General features: G+C 38.5%; 1 protein-coding gene and 1 pseudogene across 4 annotated transcripts in view; one reads left to right on the forward strand and one right to left on the reverse strand.

The window, feature by feature from the left end:
* Positions 1–18,717, forward strand: part of ASXL1 (ASXL transcriptional regulator 1) — a 73,256-nt gene that overhangs the window by 42,301 nt on the left and 12,238 nt on the right. The gene's annotated exons all lie outside the window — the stretch shown is intronic.
* On the reverse strand, positions 16,306–16,719 carry LOC114220798 (large ribosomal subunit protein eL32 pseudogene; annotated as a pseudogene).

The raw sequence follows: 18,717 nt of genomic DNA on the forward strand, positions 1-18,717 counted from the left end.
AATATGGCAAAGGCAAAGAGATTTTACAGGTGTAATTAAAGTCCCTGGTCAGATGACTTTAAGTCAACTCAAAGAAGGATTATCTTGAGTTGGCCTGACCCAGTCAGGCAAGCCCTTTAAAAGAGGACCTGGAGGTCTGAGATGGAATAATTGAACACTTCTTGCTTACTTTGAAGAAGCAGCTGCCATGTTGTGAGAGGGCCATATCACAAGAACTATGGGGGTCCTTAGGAGCTGAGTTCAGGCCCTACCTGACAGCCAGTAAGAAATTGACCTTAGTCCTACAACCATAAGAAATTGTTTTCTGCCAGTAGCCGTGTGAGCTTGGAAAAGGACCCTGAGCTGTAGGAAAGAAAGCAGCTTGGTTGACACTTTGATTTGAAACTTAACGAGCCCCTGAGCAGAAGCCTCGGCTAAGTCATGCTCAGAGCCCTCACCCCTGGAAACTTGAGATAATAAGGTGTTGTTTTAAACCACTAACTTTGTGGTAATTTGTTATACGACAATATAAAATTAATCTTCTGGATAGTCTAGGATAGCCTTATTATAATTTTATATTTTTCAAAATGGAATAGAATCATATAATATGTTCCCTTTTGAGACTGGTGTTTTTCACTCATCGTAGTACTTGGGACCTATCCAAGTTGTTGTGTTTATCAATACCATTCCTTGGGGCGCCTGGGTGGCTCAGTCATTAAGCGTCTGCCTTTGGCTCAGGTCATGATCCCAGGGTCCCAGGATTGAGCCTTGCATCAGGCTCCCTGCTCGGCAGGAGGCCTGCTTCTCCCTCTCCCCCTGTTTGTGTTCCCTCTTTCTGTCAAATAAATAAATAAATAAAATCTTTAAAAAAGAAAATACAGTTTATTTTATTGTTGAATTGGTATTCCATTTTATGAATATACCACAGTTGTATATCTATTCTTCCATTGAGGAACATTTGAGTTGTTACAAGTTTGGGGCTATTACACATAAAGCCACTGTGAAAATTTGTATACAGGTTTCAGTGTGAAAATGTTTTTATCTCTAGAATAAATACCTATGAGTGGAATTGCTGGTATTAATACCTATGTTTAGCTCTGTGAGAAACTGCCACACTTTTTTCCAAAGTGGTAGTACCATTTTTAATTCCCACTAGTGATGTTATGAGTTATTGTGCTTTTTCAACAGCACTTGGTATTAACAATATTTTTTCTTTTATCGGTTCTAATAGATGCCCAGTAATCTCAAAAGACTTAATCTGCATTTTCCTAATGGGTAATGGTGTTCAGTATCTTTTCATGTACTTGCATTCTGTTTCAATATCTTTTGGTGTAATTTATATTCAAATCTTCTGTTTTTTAAGATTTTATTTACTTATTTGAGAGCGAGAGAGCACAGGGGGAGCAGCAGAGGGAGAGGGAGAAGCAGACTCCCCACTGATCAGGGAGCTGGACACAGGGCCCTATCCCAGGACCCTGAGGTCATGACCTGAGCTGAAGGCAGATGCTTAACCTACTGAGCCACTCGGGCCCCTCTATGTTCAAGTCTTCTGTTCATTTTCTGATTGGATTACTTTGTTATAATTGAATATATAGAGTTGTTGAGATACAAATTGTTTGTTGGATGTGATTTGCAGATATTTTTTCCAACCTGTGGCTTATCTTTTTATTTTCTTAAGAATGTCTTTTATAGAGTAAAAGTTTGGAATCTTGATGAAGTCTAATTTATTGATTTAAAAATTTTAATTTAGTGGTGCATGACTGGCTCAGTTGGTGAAGTGTGTGACTCTTGATCTCTAGGTCATGAGTTCAAGTCTCATGTTGGGTGTAGAAATTACTTAAAAATAAAATCTTTTGGAAGCACCTGGGTGGCCCAGTTGTTAAGCGTCTGCCTTCGGCTCAGGTCATGATCGCAGGGTCCTGGGATCGAGCCACGCATCAGGCTTCCTGCTCGGCGGGAAGCCTGCTTCTCCCTCTCCCACTCCCCCTGCTTGTGTTCCCTCTCTTGTTGTGTCTGTCAAATAATAAAATCTTAAAAAAAAAAAAAAATCTTAAAAAATTTTTTTTTATTTTACAGATTTGTTTGTGTTTGTCATTTGTCATGTATAAGAACTCTAACTCTAGATAAAAATTTTCTCATATTCTAGACGTTTTATTTTTCTAAAAATTTAAGTAATTGCTACATCCAGCATGGAGCTTGAACTCACAACCCCAGTGGAATCAAGAGTTTCACACTCCACTGACTGAGCCAGTTGGGTGCCCCTGAAAGTTTTATATTTTACATTTAGGTCTGTTACTCCTTTTGAGTTAATTTTTGAATTAGGTGTAAAGTTACATCAAGGTTCATTTTTTTGCCTATTGGATGGCCACTTGTTAAATTACCATTTATTTGTGAAGACTATCCTTTCTCTATTAAATTGCTTTTACAGCTCTGTCAAAAATCAGTTGGCCATATTTTGTAAAAGGTTTTACTTTTGGGCTCTTCCATTTACCTATATGTCTGTTCCTCTGTCGCTACCATGCTGTTTTGATTAGTGTTGTTGTATTGCCTTATGATAGGATGTAAAATCAGTTGATGTGATTCCTTCAACTTTATTATTTTTCAGAATTGTTTTAGTTCTGATTTTTTTGCCTTTCCATGTAGAATCATCTTAACTATATCTACAAGTTTGTTTTTTGTTGAGATTTTCATAGTAAATACATTCAACCAGCAGATCAGTTTGGGGAGAGTTGACATCTTGACTATGTTGAGACTTCCAGTCTCTGGATCCTAGTATGTGTTTTTGTTTATTTAGATCATCTTCGATATTTTCATGAGCATTTTGTAGTTTTAGTGTACAGATTTTGCATATTTTATTAGATCTATATCTCAGTATTTAATTTTTTGGGAAGCTATTATAAATGATATTGTGCTTTTAATTTTGGTTTCTAATTGTGAATTGCTTGCATATAGACAGTATTGATTTTTGTGTGTTGACCTATATCCTGTTGAATTTAACTTAATTACTAGTTCTAGGAGTTTTTCCTCTAAATTCCTTGGGATTTTCTATATAGACCATCATGTCATCTGTGAAAAGGGCCAGTTTTATATATTCTTTCTGATCTGTGTACCTTTTCTTTTGTTCTCTTGACTGATTTCACTGGCTAACATTTCAGGCTCTGTGTTTTTTTTTTTTTTTTAAGATTTTATTTATTTATTTGAGACAGAGAGAATGAGAGCCAGAGAGCACGAGAGGGAAGAGGGCCAGAGGGAGAAGCAGACTCCCCGCCGAGCAGGGAGCCCGATGTAGGACTCGATGCCTGTACTCCAGGATCATGACCTGAGCCGAAGGCAGTTGCTTAACCAACTGAGCCACCCAGGCGCCCCAGATTCTATGTTGAATAGGAGTGGTGAGAGTGGATATCCTTGCCTTCTTCCCAGTCTTCAAGGGAAGGCATTCAGTTTTTCACCACTAGTATGATGTTAGCTTTGGATATTTTGTACATATTTTGCTGTTTATCAAGTTGAGCAAGTTCCCTTCTGTTCCTAGTTTGTTGAAAGTTTTTATCATGAATGTGTCAAAATTTTCTCAATAATTTTTCTGCGTTAATAGAAATGATCATATGTTTTTCTTCATGTTTTATTTACATTTTTTCTGATGATAAATGAATACATTTTTGCATGCTTATTGGCCATTTTTATCATCTTCCTATTTGAATATTGTTTTGCCCACTTAAAAAAGAATTTCTTTTTATTTTGTAACATTGATAAGCTTTCAGGAAAGTTTTTAAGTACAGAACAAAGAACTTCTTTTTTCTGTATTTAGAAAGATACCTTTCTTCCTGAGTATTAATACTTTAGAGCCCCATTTAGAGTCCCATTACACCTTTATTCCTGAGTGTTAATACTTCAGTGTGTACTTGATATTTGCTACAGTGGAAGAATTAATATTGTTAAAATGTTCATGTTCCTCAAAGGAGTGTACAGATTCAATGCAATCCCTATCAAACTACCAATAGCATTTTTCATAAAACTGGAACAAATAATACTAAAATTTGTATGGAACCACAAAAGATCCCGAATACCAGAGCAGTGTTGAGAAAGAAAAGCAAAACTGGAGGTATCACAATTCCAGATTTCAAGATCTATACTACAGAGCTGTAGTAATCAAAACAGTGTGGTCCTGGCACAAAAACAAATACATAGATCAGTGGAACAGAATAGAGAGACCAGAAATAAACCCACGGTTATATGGTCAATTAATCTACAACAAAGGAGGCAGGAATATACAACGGGAGAAAGACAGTCTCTTCAACAAATGGTGGTGGGAAAACTGGACAGCTACAGGCAAAAGAGTGAAACTGGAGCACTTTTTGACACCATACATAAAAATAAACTCAAAATAGTTTAAAGATCTAAATATGAGACCTGAAACCATAAACATCCTAAAAATGTCTATGGCAAGGGAAACAAAAGCAAAAGTAAACTGTTGGTATTACATCAAAGTAAAAAGCTTTTGCACAGTGAAGGAAATAAAAAGGCATCCCACTGAATGGGAGAAGATATTTGCAAATGATAGCCAATAAGGGGTTAATATCCAGAATATATGAAGAACTTATACAACTCAACACCAAAAAAAAAAAATCCAATTAAAAAATGGGCAGAGAACCTGAATAGATTTTTTTTTTTCCGAAGGAGACATACAGATGGCACACAGATACATGAAAAGACGCTTAACATCACTCATCATCAGGGGCGCCTGGGTGGCTCAGGTTGAGCGTCCAGCTCTTGATTTTGGCTCAGGTCATGAACTCAGGGTCCTGGGATCAAGCCCTGTGTTTCTGTCCTGTACCAGAGTAAGTTGCAGACATAATGTCCCTTTATCTCTAAATACTTACTAAAAACAAGGAAATTCTCTTTCATGACCACATTGCAATTATCAGAGTCAGAGAATTAACATTGATATAGTACTGCTTGCTGGCTAGTCTGCATACTTAATTCAAATTTTGCCTATTGTTTTACTAATGCTAATTACGAAATTCTCTTTGAGGGTACATTCAGTCCTGGATCACATGGTGCATTTTTGGGGGCAAGTCTCTTCATTTCCTTTAATCTGGAAAAGTTCCCACAAATTTTGTCTTTTGTGACATTAGTATTTTTTGAGCACAGGCCATTTACTTTTTTTTTTTTTTTTTAGGATTTTTTATTTTATTTATTTATTTGAGAGAGAGAATGAGAGAGAGCACGAGAGGGGAGAGGGCCAGAGGGAGAAGCAGACTCCCTGCCGAGCAGGGAGCCCGATGCGGGACTCGAACCTGGGACTCCAGGATCATGACCTGAGCTGAAGGCAGTTGCTTAACCAACTCAGCCACCCAGGCTCCCCTACTTTCTTTTTTTTTTAAACAAGAAGTTTATTTAAACAACAAGATGCTTGACTTGAAGGGAAAACTATCTAGGATTCATTTCTTATAGAGTAACTTATCCCTGCTTAAAGACAGATTGCCTTCTATGTAACAGCTATGTACAAAAATGTTACAAAATTGTCCTTGGTTTTACAATGATAAATGAAAAACATTTAAAATTCTACAATCGAACAAGGAGTGCAAGGACTTTTATGTTCTTTTTTCGTTTGTTTTAACAGAGCAAAATAACTTACTGGAATACAAAGATAAGAGCTGAATGACCATGCTACTAATGGAGAAGGGGGTATTCTCACAGAAGCAGTATTTTTCCCCACCCCATCTGTACTTTATGTTGATCAAAATAAACCGTTAGCCATTTAGTTAAAAAAACACACACAATATGCTTGTGCATGTATATGGTTACTTTACGTACAGTAAGGAATGGGGAAGGGGAAAATGAAAGAATCGAGAAAACGATACTATAGTAATCAGGATGTGGTGGAACCAAATTGCGGTTTTCTCATTGAGAATGTCTTCTTGGTCTGGAGGAACAGAGTTTTAGAGTAAAGTAACAGGTTCCCTTCTTAGTAGACACCTGTCTGCTGCTGGTGTCTGATACACATCAGTTGTATCTTCATCCTCCGTTTCCAACTGTGCAGGTGTGTCTATTTCATTGATTGGCTGCCCATCAACTCAGAATCAGATCTGCCTCATTGACAAACCCTGTCGTTGACAGTGGGCTTTCATGAGTTTACTAAATGGTATATGCCTTTTTTTTTTTTTTTTAAGATTTTATTTATTTATTTGACAGAGAGAGACACAGCGAGAGAGGGAACACAAGCAGGGGGAGTGGGAGAGGGAGAAGCAGGCTTCCCGCCAAGCAGGGAGCCCGATGTGGGGCTCGATCCCAGGACCCTGGGATCATGACCTGAGCCGAAGGCAGATGCTCAACGACTGAGCCACCTAGGCGCCCCTGTCTGATTTCTCATAATAACTTCAGTCACTTGGTTGAGGTGGTGTCTGCCATTTTCTCCACTGTAAATAAGAAGTATCTTGTGAGGAGAAACTTTGAGTTTATATAATTAGTCTCATCAAACTTTCATCCACTAGTTTTAGCATCCCCTGATGAATGAGTCCAGCCTGAAACAGTCTCTATTCTGATGCTTGTCAAGTGACGATTTTTAAAATTCATTTGACATTTATTAATTGGCATTCTGCAGAAAGGAAGAGCCTTCTTTTCTCATTTGTTTATTCATTATGGATATATGGATTCTTATTTTACTATTGAGTTATCTGTTGCTGTCATTAGCTTTAACACACGAATTGTACAGAGGTGGCCAGCGGGACTCCCTTCACCATTGGCTTTCGTGTCCTGACAGGTCCTCCTCATTCCAAACATTTTTGTACTTTTTGGTTTTCTGGTCCAGCAAGATGTCTGGGTTTAGCTTTACATTTTCCAGCCCCAGCTTTGGAATCAGCCATTTTTCCAGGGAACTCAGGATCCTCTTAGTTCAGAATAGTGTACATGTATACATCTATATCTGTTTCTGTATTTGTCTGTCTTTACATACGTTCGTTCATAGTGATACCTTCAATTCCAGTCTCTTACTGTACGGTTCATTCTAGCTTTATCCCTTTCCATATTTATAACTTGCTGCTCCAACAGTGAAAATCCTTGCTTGCATTATCTGCTTTATATCTAATCATTTGCTCAGTTCAGAATAAACATTTAATGGTTTCAGAATTGCCAGCCCCCTTCCACTGTGGGAAACAAATCTATTAAAAGGAGAGCTCACTGTTTATAGTTTATTTAGTTCTTGAGCACAAGTGTACATAGTTAAAATAGCGGGTTCAAAAGTTACTTCGGACTAGTTCCCCACCTTCCCTCCTTCAGTGTGGTTATGTTAGTTATTTGAAATACTTTAAAATTTTCTGTTGATATCATAGTGCTTTCTCTTCTCAAGGCTCTGGGAAAATAGGCACTCTCATACATTGCTGTTAGGAATACAAATCCATGCAACCTTTTTTGAGGGGGATTTGGCATTGTTAACAAAATTACGTTTGCATTTAACCTTTTTTTTTTTTTTAAGATTTTATTTTATTATTTATTTGAGAGAGAGAATGAGAGATAGCACGAGAGGGAAGAGGGTCAGAGGGAGAAGCAGACTCCCCGCAGAGCAGGGAGCCCGATGTGGGACTCGATCCCGGGACTCCAGGATCATGACCTGAGCCGAAGGCAGTCGCTTAACCAACTGAGCCACCCAGGCGCCCTGCATTTAACCTTTGACTCAGCATTTCTACTTCACGAATTTACCCTGAAGACACACCTTTAACAATACAAAAGTAGAGATTCATGAGGTTATTCAAGAAAGTAGTATTTTTATTTGTGAAATGTTAAAAGCCACCTAAATGCCAGTACATGGGGGAATGGGTGTGTGAATAAACTTTGGTACATCTGCATCATGGAATTTTATGCAGCTGAGAAGAGAATGAAGACTGTCTATGAAATGATTGAGTGATTTGCAGGATATATGGTTAAGTGAAAAAAGCAAGTGCGAAATACTGTGTATGGCATGCAATTTATTTGTCTGAGGATAAAAGGGAAATAAAATAGATGTGTATATAATCATTCATGCAGAAAGAACCCCAAGAAGAAACTGGAAACTAATGAGATTGGTTACCCAACAGGGGATGGGTAGGAACAGAGCGTACAGTTGGGGGTAAGGTGGGAAGGAAAGGGATAGGGGCAGTGTCAGTTCTTTGAGCATAACCTTTTGTATAGTTTTGGGCTTTTATAACCATGCTTTGTTTCTCACACTTAAAAATTAAGTAAGTAAAATAACAAAGACGAGTAAAAACCAAAATGGATTACAAACAGAAAAGATGAATCTAATGCTGTTAACGGTGATAAAATTCTTGATATGGTCAGACACGTCAGTTTCAGTCTTCCTTCTGAAGGTCAGTCTGGGAGCCATCCTTTCTCCTATTCCTGGTCTGTTTGTAGGGGGACCAACTGTCCTGAGAAATTTCCTGGGACACAGAACTTCTAGTGCTAAAACTGGGAAAGTCCCAGGCAAATTAGGGTGAGTTGGTTACCCTGTTTGACATACATCTGTTTTCCTGGGCTTTCCCTTTTATCACCACCTTGGGAATTCTTTTCACCTGTCTTCTGTGATAGTTTCTCTCCTAGATCTTGTGTGTATATAATTTTTGTTTTAGTTTAGTTTGGTTTGTTGTTTATTGTTATTTGTGGAACAGATTCTCCAGTTACTTCCTGAGAACAAGTGCATAGGAGGTAAATGATTTGAAACCTTACATATCTTTATCCTGTGTTCCATACTGGATTATTGGTTTGACTTAAGAATTTTAGAAGAGGGGCACCTGGCTGGCTCAATCAGAAGAGCATGCGACACAGTCTCGGGGACATGGGCTTGAGCACCATGTTGGGTGTGGAGATTACTTAAATAAAACTTAAAAAAAAAAAAAAAAGAATTTTAGAAAATACTACATTCTGGGTGCCAGGGTGGTGCAGTCAGTTAAACATCTAACTCTTGGTTTTGGCTTAGGTCGTGATCTCAGAGGGTCATGAGATCAAGCCCCACGTCGGGCTCTGTGCTCAGCGAGGAGTCTGCTTGAGACTCTCTCTCCCTCCCTCTGCCCCTCCCCATACCCACTGGCACATACTCTCTGTCAAATAAATAAATCTTAAAAAAATAAATAAATAAAACATTACATTCTCCAAAACTGTTCTTGAGAAGCATGATGCCATTCTCATTCCTTTGTGATATGTTCTCTCTGAATGGAAGATTTTAGGATATCTTTTCAATTCTCTTCCTGAAATTTCAGGTGTAGTGCTGTGGAATGGGTCTTTTTTCATTTTGCAGGGCATTTTGCCTTATTAAATCTGGAAACTCGGTCTTTTCATTTTGGGAAAATATCTTGTATTTCTGTCTTTTCTGTTTTCTCTTCCTAGAATTTATGTTTGTTGTGAGACTTCCTTGATGCAAACCCATTTTCTTTTTCTTCTGAGTCAGTTCTTTGGGATATAACCTATTTGTTGTTGTTTCTGGGAGTTTTGTATCATTTTGTGTTTCTAGCAGATTGCTCACATTCACTGTGATATTCCTTTATTTATTTTTTTTTAATAGCCTTCTGTACTTTTTGTTTTGGGACTATCTCTTTGAGAACATTTACTGTGAAATCTTCATTATCTCTGTTTCCTTTCACATCCTTTTGTTTTTGGTTGCTGTTTGATCTGACAGTTGTGCTCAAATATCTGGTGGCCCTTGATAGTCATTCACGGTGAGAGAACTGGCACATTCTGTGCTTGTGGGCACTATTGTTGGATGTGATAGAGAGTGGGGACCCAGATGCTTTTTTTGTTTTGTTTTGTTTTAAATGCCCAGGTCTCCACCAGAAGGTGTTTTCTCTTAGGCTGGTCACTTTTTCTGGGAAGATAAATCCTTTCCTTTCTTGCCAGCCAGCTGAGAGCAGTCTAGGGCTGGGGTTGCAGGGCTACCACCGTGAGGAGAGGTTTGGGAGCCTAATTGGAGAAGGGAGCTGATGGCGTCACTGTTTTATATGTCATCTTTGACTTACTGCTCCTGTTTAGAGTGAAGCATCTCACTTCCTCCCCCATTCCTTGAGCTGTTGTCTTCTATTCTGGACCCTTTCTGGTTCAGTCCAGCCAGAATTAAATCTCCTATTTCCTCTGAGGCTAGAGATGGATATTGCCTGATTGTTGGGGGACAGAGAGGAGACCTGAGGGGTCCAACTTCTGGCTCGGACTTCCAACAAGTTCTCCCGTTTTCATTCCCATGCCTCTCCTCTGTGGGCAGTGGTTCCTGGACCTTTAATCACTGGCCTCTTGGGGGTTTTACAGTACTAACTGGCCAGCTTTTTGGCTTTTCCCTCTGTAGCCTCAGACTTCAGCTTTCTTTTCCCTGCTGAGTCAGTTACTGCCTGTCTTCCTGCTATCCATCTTCTGTCTGTTGACATCTCTCATCTGCTTTTTCCTTCCCCTTTCCCTTTGTCCATTTATATCTTTATTTTTCTCTTAGAGTCATTCTAAAGAGGTTTCAGGAGGATGCCAAGAATTGTGTCCATTTTGCCATGTTTAAATGGAAGCTCAGGCCTTTGTGCAAAGAAAGTGGGAAATGAATTTGACTTTCACACCTCCACACCAGACCCTACCCTACCCCTATCCCTTCACCTGCCACCCAGGCCTATGGCCCTTGTTCTTTCCCGGTAGCAAACACTGTCATTAATGTGTATCCTTCCTATTCATGTGGGTGGATCCATTAAAAACGAGTGGTCTGTTTGTTTTATATAAGTGTGTTTTTATTTATTTCAGCCACTGTTTAATAGTGTATCATACCAATATACCTGATGTTATTTATCCAGTCCCCTATTGTGGATGTTTAGTTTTTTTACTGTTACAAATACCACTGCAATTATCTCCTTTTACTTTTGTAGTCTCCATGTGCAAATGTGTGAGAATTTTTCCAGTGGACTACTTCCTTAACGTTTTAATGGGTAAATGGAGGTGATTTGGAGGCTTTCTTTGAGGCTTGAAGAAAACGTTAATTTTTTTTTTTAAAGGTTTTTATTTGAGAGAGAGAGCATGGTCCAGGGGCAGAGGGAAGAACAGAGGGGGAGGGGAGAGAGGGGGAAGGACTCACAAGCAGACTCCATGTTGAGTGCAGAGCCCAATGCGAGGCTCCATCCCACAACCCTGAGATCATGACCTGAGCCGAAACCAAGAGTCGGATGCTTAACTCCCTGAGCCACCCAGGTGCCCCTGCAATCATCATTTTTGACCACAGTTTGGTTTGTCCTATACAGTTGAAGGTATGCCTCCCCTCACATTCAGTAATTCAGTAGGTATATGTCCTAGAGAAATTCTTGCATGTACAAGGAAGTTCATAATCCCATTGTTTGTAATAGCAAGACATAATCAACATAGTGTAAGCAACATAATATCCATCAGACAAAATAATTGGTAAATAAATTGTGGTATATCTATAGAATGAATAATAGCAATGAAAAGGACTAAGTGTTGTGTATCAACATATTGGGTGGCCAGGAACACAGAATTGTATGAATAGCAAGTCTCAGAAGAGTACCTACAGTATGCTATTGATACAAAGCTAATTCAAAAGCATGTGAAATTTAAAAATATATAAGGAGATACACATATATAATTGAACCATTATGAAAAATACGACTCAAACACAAAACTCAGAAAACTGGTTACCTGGGGAGAAAGGAGGACAGAATCAAAAGGGGCAACTAGGAGGATTGATGGGATTGGTAATGTATTTATTAAGGTGGGTTTTTATTGTTTTTTATCCTTTATGTGTTTTTGTTTTTTTTTTTAAGTTATTTTTGGGGGTTTTATTTTTTAATTTAAATTTAAGTAATTAACATATAGTGTATTATTAGTTTCAGAGGTATAGTTCAGTGATTCATCAGTCTTATAGAGCACCCAGTGCTCATTACATCATGTTCCTTCCTTAATGTCCATCACCCAGTTACCCCCCCCCCCCCGAGCAACCCTCTGTTCATTTCCTAGGTCATTAATATTTTTTTACATTTTATTTTATCCCGTGATGAGAAAAGTAGAATTATAAACTTCCACATCTTTTCAAAAATTTTACTGAGAGACATGCTTTTTCAACAGTCCATAATCTCAACAATTCTGAAATCTAAAATACATTTTTTAAAGATTTATTTATTTATTTGAGAGAGTGCTCATGCGTGCTGGGGGAGGAGCTGGAGAGGGAGTAAGAAAGCAGCAGACTCCCTTCTGAGCACAGAACCTAACTTGGGGTTCCATCCCATAACCCTGAGATCATGGCCTGAGCTGAAACCAAGAGTCAGAGGCCCAGACTGAGCCACCCAGGTGCCCCTAAAATCTAAAATATTTTGAGAAGTGAAAATTTTTTTTTCCTAACTCAGTTGGCAGTAAAACCTGTCCTATCTAAACTCATTTGGTGGCAAAGCTCTGATCCAGATTGACAAGGCTGTTTATTTTAGTTGGTATATGCATATGTGTTATTTCAAAAAATATTAACGTGTGTTTAATACATGATATATTAAAACTATATGCACTGTATTACCACCCCCAAATTCAAGAGATCCTGAATTCTATTTTTTTGAAAAGATTTTTATTTATTTGAGAGAGAGAGAATGAGAGAGAGAGAGCACGAGAGGGGGGAGGGTCAGGGAGAAGGGAGAAGGAGACTCCCCGCTGAGCAGGGAGCCCGATGTGGGACATGATCCCAGGATTCTGGAATCATGACCTGACTGAGCACCCAGGCGCCCCAAGAAATCCTGAATTCTAAAGCACATCTAGATCCAAGGGTTTCAGGGGAGGGGTCATGTCACCATCGACTGGAAGCTTTGCAGTGGTGGGTGGCAAATCATAGATGAGAATTTGTTTTATTTCTGATTGATGGAAGCTTCTTTTTTGTCTTTAAGAACTCAGTTTTTTTCTCTTTAAACTGTATTCCAGGAGTGTGTTCATTTTTAAAATAACAGCTCTTTTCTTTCTTTGACAGCTATAATATCGAAACTGCTTGTGATAATGCAAGTGGAGTTCAAATTCAATAGAACCTTTTTTTACATTAAGTATTTTTAAAAATGATGAAGTCTTTTCTCAAGCATACACAGAGGTTTGCTTAGTTTTAATTCCTCTCTAGGATTCATATAACAAAATAAAACATCACTGACGGACCATTTTTCTTCCATTGTCCAAAGCTGAAGTTTACCTTTGAAGCTGTAAACTTTCTGTGCACATTAATAGTTTTTATGTGATTTTTACAGATTCTGGTTAAATTCATTCATGTTTTCAGAACTGTCAGTTAAATTCAGTAAGACATTTTTAACCCAGCTTTATTGGGATGGAACTCACAGAAAGTGTACAGTTCAGTGGCTATTAGTGTATTCATAAAGTCATGCGGCCATCACCATTGTCTGATCCCAGAACGTTTTTGTCACTCCAAAAAGAAACCCCATATCCTGTAGTGATTGGTTTCTGTTCTTCTTTTGTCCTGTCCTCTATTTGCTCAATTACTAGAGCTTTCTAAAAAAGCAGGTCCTCCCCTTTTCTTACTCTTTTCTTTTTTTTTTTTTAAAGATTTTATTTATTAGAGAGAGAGAGAGAGAGAATGAGAGATAGAGAGCACGAGAGGGAAGAGGGTCAGAGGGAGAAGCAGACTCCCCACTGAGCGGGGAGCCCGATGCGGGACTCGATCCCGGGACTCCAGGATCATGACCTGAGCCGAAGGCAGTCGCTTAACCAACTGAGCCACCCAGGCGCCCTCTTACTCTTTTTTCAAGAGTGTCTCGGCTCTTGTGGTCCTTTGCAGAGTCAAGTTGTATTTTAAAAAATTGTTTCATTGAAATTTTACTGAATTTACAAATCATTTTGGGGATAATTGGCATCTTTACAATGTTGAGTTTTTCTTAATATAGAAGATGGTGTGGCTCTCTGTTTAAGTTTTAAACCTTTCTCTATAAAGTTTTATTTTCTTCATAAGATTGTATTTCTTTTGTGAAACTTGTTCTTGAGTATCATTCTTCTTATAAATTACATTTTCTAACTGGTGATGTTATTGCTGAGTTTTTAATGTACTCTTGAATCTCACAACCTCGCTGAATTTCTTACTAGGTCTGAATCTTTTGGCTCTTCAATTATACTGTCTGGAAACTAGAACACTCTTTCTCTTTTAATCTCTTTTTTTAAAATAAGTATTGTTAGGAATTCTAGTATACTGTTGAGTGGTCGGCATGCTCTTAGTTTTTAATAATTTATATTCAGCAGCTCTCAGATCAGCCTTCCCTAAGAAGCCATAGCCATTTCTTGCTCAGGAAGTATTTATCAGATCTACAAAGAAAGAAGAGGCATACCTGGGATTTGTTTATCTGTTTTTCCAGTTCAGAACCTAATCTTGGGCAGTTGAAATTTCGTCAGTTGAAATTTTAGTGTTCTAGGGGTGCCTGGGTGACTCAGTTGGTTAAGCGACTGCCTTTGACTCAGGTCATGACCCTGGAATCCTGGGATCGAGTCCTGCATAGGGGTCCCTGCTGAGCAGGGAGTCTGCTTCTCCCTCTGACCCTCCCCTCTCTCATGCTCTATCTCATTCTCTCTCTCAAATAAATAAATAAAATATTTAAAAAAGTGAAAAAAGAAATTTTAGTGTTCTATTTTATTCATGTTTGGGGCTTGTTATATTCACAGTGCCTTTTATTTATTTATTTATTTTTAAATATCTGACTTGGGGGGGCACCTGGGTGGCTCATTTAAGCATCTTCCTTCTGCCTTAGGCTCAGGTCATGATCCTGGGGTCCTGGTATCGAGCCCCATGCCTCTCCTGCCTGCTGCTCCCCACTTGTGCTCTCTCTCTCTGTTGAATAAAATCTTTTAAAAAATGCTATTTTAAAAAAATAAATCTGACTTGGGATGCCTAGCTGGCTCAGTCAGTAGAACATGTGACTTTTGATCTCGGGATTGTAAATTTGAGACCCATGTTGGGTGTAGAGATTACTTAGAAATAAAATCTTTAAAAAAAATCTGACTTAGGGGAAAATATTCAGGTTTATTTATTTATTAGTAGTAGTATTTTCATCATTAGCTACAGTTGCCTTGCCAAACTAATATACTTCGTGTATTTTAAGAACACTTATTTGTGTTAGGAGGTGAATTTGGGTAAAAAGTATAGGCAAGTATTCTTTGTGCTGCTTTTACTCTTCCAGCTTTTCTGTCAATACAAAATTATTTCCAAAGAAAGTGTTTAAAATGTATTTGTTTGTAAAAGTAACACATGCCCATGATCAGTATTTAAAAGGATCCACAACAAAGAACTCCTGCAACTATAATAAAAAGACAAATGACTCAGTTTAAAGATGCGTAAAAGACTTGGACACTTCAAAAAGGAAGATAAGAGAATGGCCAGTAAGCATATAAAAAAGTGTTCAATATCTTTAGTCATCAGAAAAATGAAAAATAAAACTCCTGTGAGGTACCTAACTGCATCTGCTAGCATGGCTTAAAGTAAGATTGACAACACCATATGATGAGGATTTGAAGCATCTGGAACTCCATACAGTGCTGCTGGGAGTGGAAATGTTTGGAAATGTCTGGAAGTTGTTTTCTTGTTTGTTTTAACTAAGCATTCATTCATCCCAAACCCAGCAATTCTGTTCCTAAATATTTACACATGAGAGATGAAAAGCAGAAAAAGGTGTCTGCAAGAATGTTCATAGTAGCTTTGTATTCATAATAGCCCAAATCTGGAAATAATACAGGTGTCCTCCAATAGGAGACTAGGTAAGCACGTGGTTATCTATATGAATACTATGCTGTAGTAATGTATAATGGACTACTGATGCCTGCAGCAACAGGGACGAATTTCATCAACATTAGACTGACCCAAGAGTAGAGACTGTATGATTCCATTTCCATGAAGGCCATGAATAGGCAAAAGTGATTTTTCGTGATAGAGATAAGAACAATCGTCTCAGTGGGGTGGGAGGGCATTGTAGAGTCGGGGTTGACTAGGAATGGGCACAGAGGGCCTTTTAGGGATGTTGGACATGTTCTGTATCTTGATAAGCATTTGTCAAACTCATCAGAGTTTTATTCTATGTAAGTTATAGTTCATTTTAAAAGTAAGCAAAAGGACACAAGGGTTATACATTGATCCAAGGGCATTCCCCTGTATAAGGGCAATGTATATCACACTCAGGAAATTCAACATTATTGCAACCCTTCTATATCTACTATGCAGTCACATTTAAATACCCCAGTATTGTCTTTCATTAACATTTTAAATCTGGTTTCAGCAAAGGATCACTCATTACCTGTTAATTTTTTTTAAAAGTTTTTTTTTTGTAGTTTTACTGTTTTATTAGCACAAATACAACGTGCACAACAAGCTGTCTATTCATTTTCTTCACTGCGCAGCCTGGCGTTGCGGTTGGTGACTCTGATTGCCAGCTGGGGTGCTCTTTCCACAATAGCTTTGCGGTTCTTGGAGGAGACATTGTGAGCAGTCTCTGCACAGTAAGATTTGTTGCACATCAGCAGCACTTCAAGCTCCTTGACGTTGTGGACTAGGAACTTCCAGAAGCCACCGGGCAACACGTGCTTTGTTTTCTTGTTGCTCCGTAACCAATGTTGGGCATCGAGATCTGGCCCTTGAATCTTCTGCGCACCCTATTGTCAGTGCCTCTGGGTTTCCGCCAGTTGTGCTTAATATTGACATAGCAGTCTGACTGGTGCTGGATGAACTTCTTGGTCCTCTTTTTAACGATCTTGGGCTTCACCAGAGGTCTGAGGGCAGCCATGATGCCCAGTAACCGATGGCTGCCACCTCCGCCAGCAGCGCCGAGGAAGAGAGCTGAAAAAACGTTTCTTGATAGAAAATATCCTTGCAAAAAAATTAAAGTCTTGAGTCTGAGAGCATATTATCTGATGCCTATAATTCTCAGTAGCCCATTTCATTGTTTTTTCAGATGGCTACAGTTAATGTTTGGAAATTTATGATATCAGATGTCTGAAGTTTACATGGAGAGATTAATGATCTTTAAAAAGGCAGAATTAGAATTGCAAATCTTGCTTTCATTTTCTTAAATGTTTTGTTTGATACATGGCTTTGGAAATTTGGGGTAGTAGTTTGAATTGCAAACAAGTGGGCAATATTTCTGTTTAATAATGAGATTTGTAATCAACACTAGGTTCCCCTAGACTCTGGGACCTGGAGGAAGGAAATTCGCTTTTAGTGACTTAGCTGTCAAAGTAGGATTTAGCATTATAATTTTTTAAATGTCATATTTTTGATCACAAAAAACAATACATGTTAATTGTAGAAAATACCACAAATCAAAAAGAAAGTCCTCACAACTCTGCCACCTAGAGGTGCGATGGCTAACACACGCGAGGAGTGTCTCTTGTCTTTTGTCTGCGCACACATGCTCACATCCTATTTCTTTCTAAATAGATGATGTAATCATAACGTGTAAATTTAACTGCTTAATTCACTTGGTGCGTCATCAGCATTTCTCATTAAATATTTTACAGTTTTACTTCAAATAACTGTCCACAGTAGTGTTCCTTGCTGGAAATTCTGGAATTGTTTTTTGTTTTAAAACTTTTTTATTGTAAAAATGTAAAAGACGTGCAACATAAATGTTCAGCTTAATAAATGTCACAAAGTAAACACCCTCGTACCTGCCACTCAGATCAAGTCTTGGAGTGTGGCTGGCAGCCAGCAGCCCCCAGTACACTTTCCCACTCACAGCTCCCTTCCCCTTAAAGGTAGCTACTATTCTGTTTCGAAGTTCTTTTCTTGCATATCTTTATTGAGTCCCAGCTGTGTTTGCATCCCCCAACAGTGTAGTGTAGTTTTGCCTGTTTTTGAACTTCTTACAGAGGGCGTCATTATAGTATGCATTCTTTTGTGTCTGACTTCTTTCATTCAACATTTTGTTTTTCAGATTCACCTATATTGTGTAGTTCATTCTTTATTGTATGCTTCCATATTTTGATTCTACTGATGGTGGGCACTTCGGCTGTGTACAGCGCAGGTTTTACAGATGTCGCTGCCGTGAACACTGGATGTGCTTCGTGTGTGTGTGTGTGTGTGTGTGTGCGCACACGCACATGTATTTCTCTAGGGAATCCAAATGTAGGACTGACATTGCTGGGTTGTAGGATAATGTGGCAAATAATGCCAAACTGTTCTCAGATGGTTGGATCCATTTTCAGTGTACCTGTTTCTCATCCTCAGCACTACTTGGTATTGTTAAACTTTAATTTTAGCCATTCTTATGGATGTGGTGATTTCTCCTTGTGGCTTAATTTGCATTATAATGTGTTTTCCTTATTGTTAGTGAAGTTAGACAGGTTTATGTGTGAGTATCGGCCATTTCGATATCCTGTTTGGTGCAGTGCTTAATTCATAGTCTTTTGCCTATTCTCTTCCTGGGTTTCCTTTTTCTTACTGATTTATGTAATTTAGATACAAGATCTTTATCGGTTATATGAGTTGCCGATCCCTTCTCCAACTTTCAGTAGCTTGTCCTTTTAATTCCGTTAATGGTGTCTTGTGCAGAACAGAGGATCTTAATTTTAATGTAGTTCCATTGATTGACTTTCTCCTTTTAGGGATTAATGCTTTTCATGTCCTGTGTAAGTCTTAGAAATGGAAGTGTTGGGCTAAGAGCTTTTTAGATTTTCACTTACAGTGTACTCTGCCACTCTGCATGAACCTTTTGAGACCATTTTCACTCTCACCGACAGTGTGGGCGTGATGCCCCCACCCTCGCCAGAACTGGAGTTCTTTGTCTATTC

Source organism: Eumetopias jubatus, unplaced genomic scaffold, assembly GCF_037043125.1.
Source record: "Eumetopias jubatus isolate StellerSeaLion01/CBP00866 unplaced genomic scaffold, mEumJub1_p1.0 scaffold_9, whole genome shotgun sequence".
Taxonomy (NCBI): domain Eukaryota; kingdom Metazoa; phylum Chordata; class Mammalia; order Carnivora; family Otariidae; genus Eumetopias; species Eumetopias jubatus.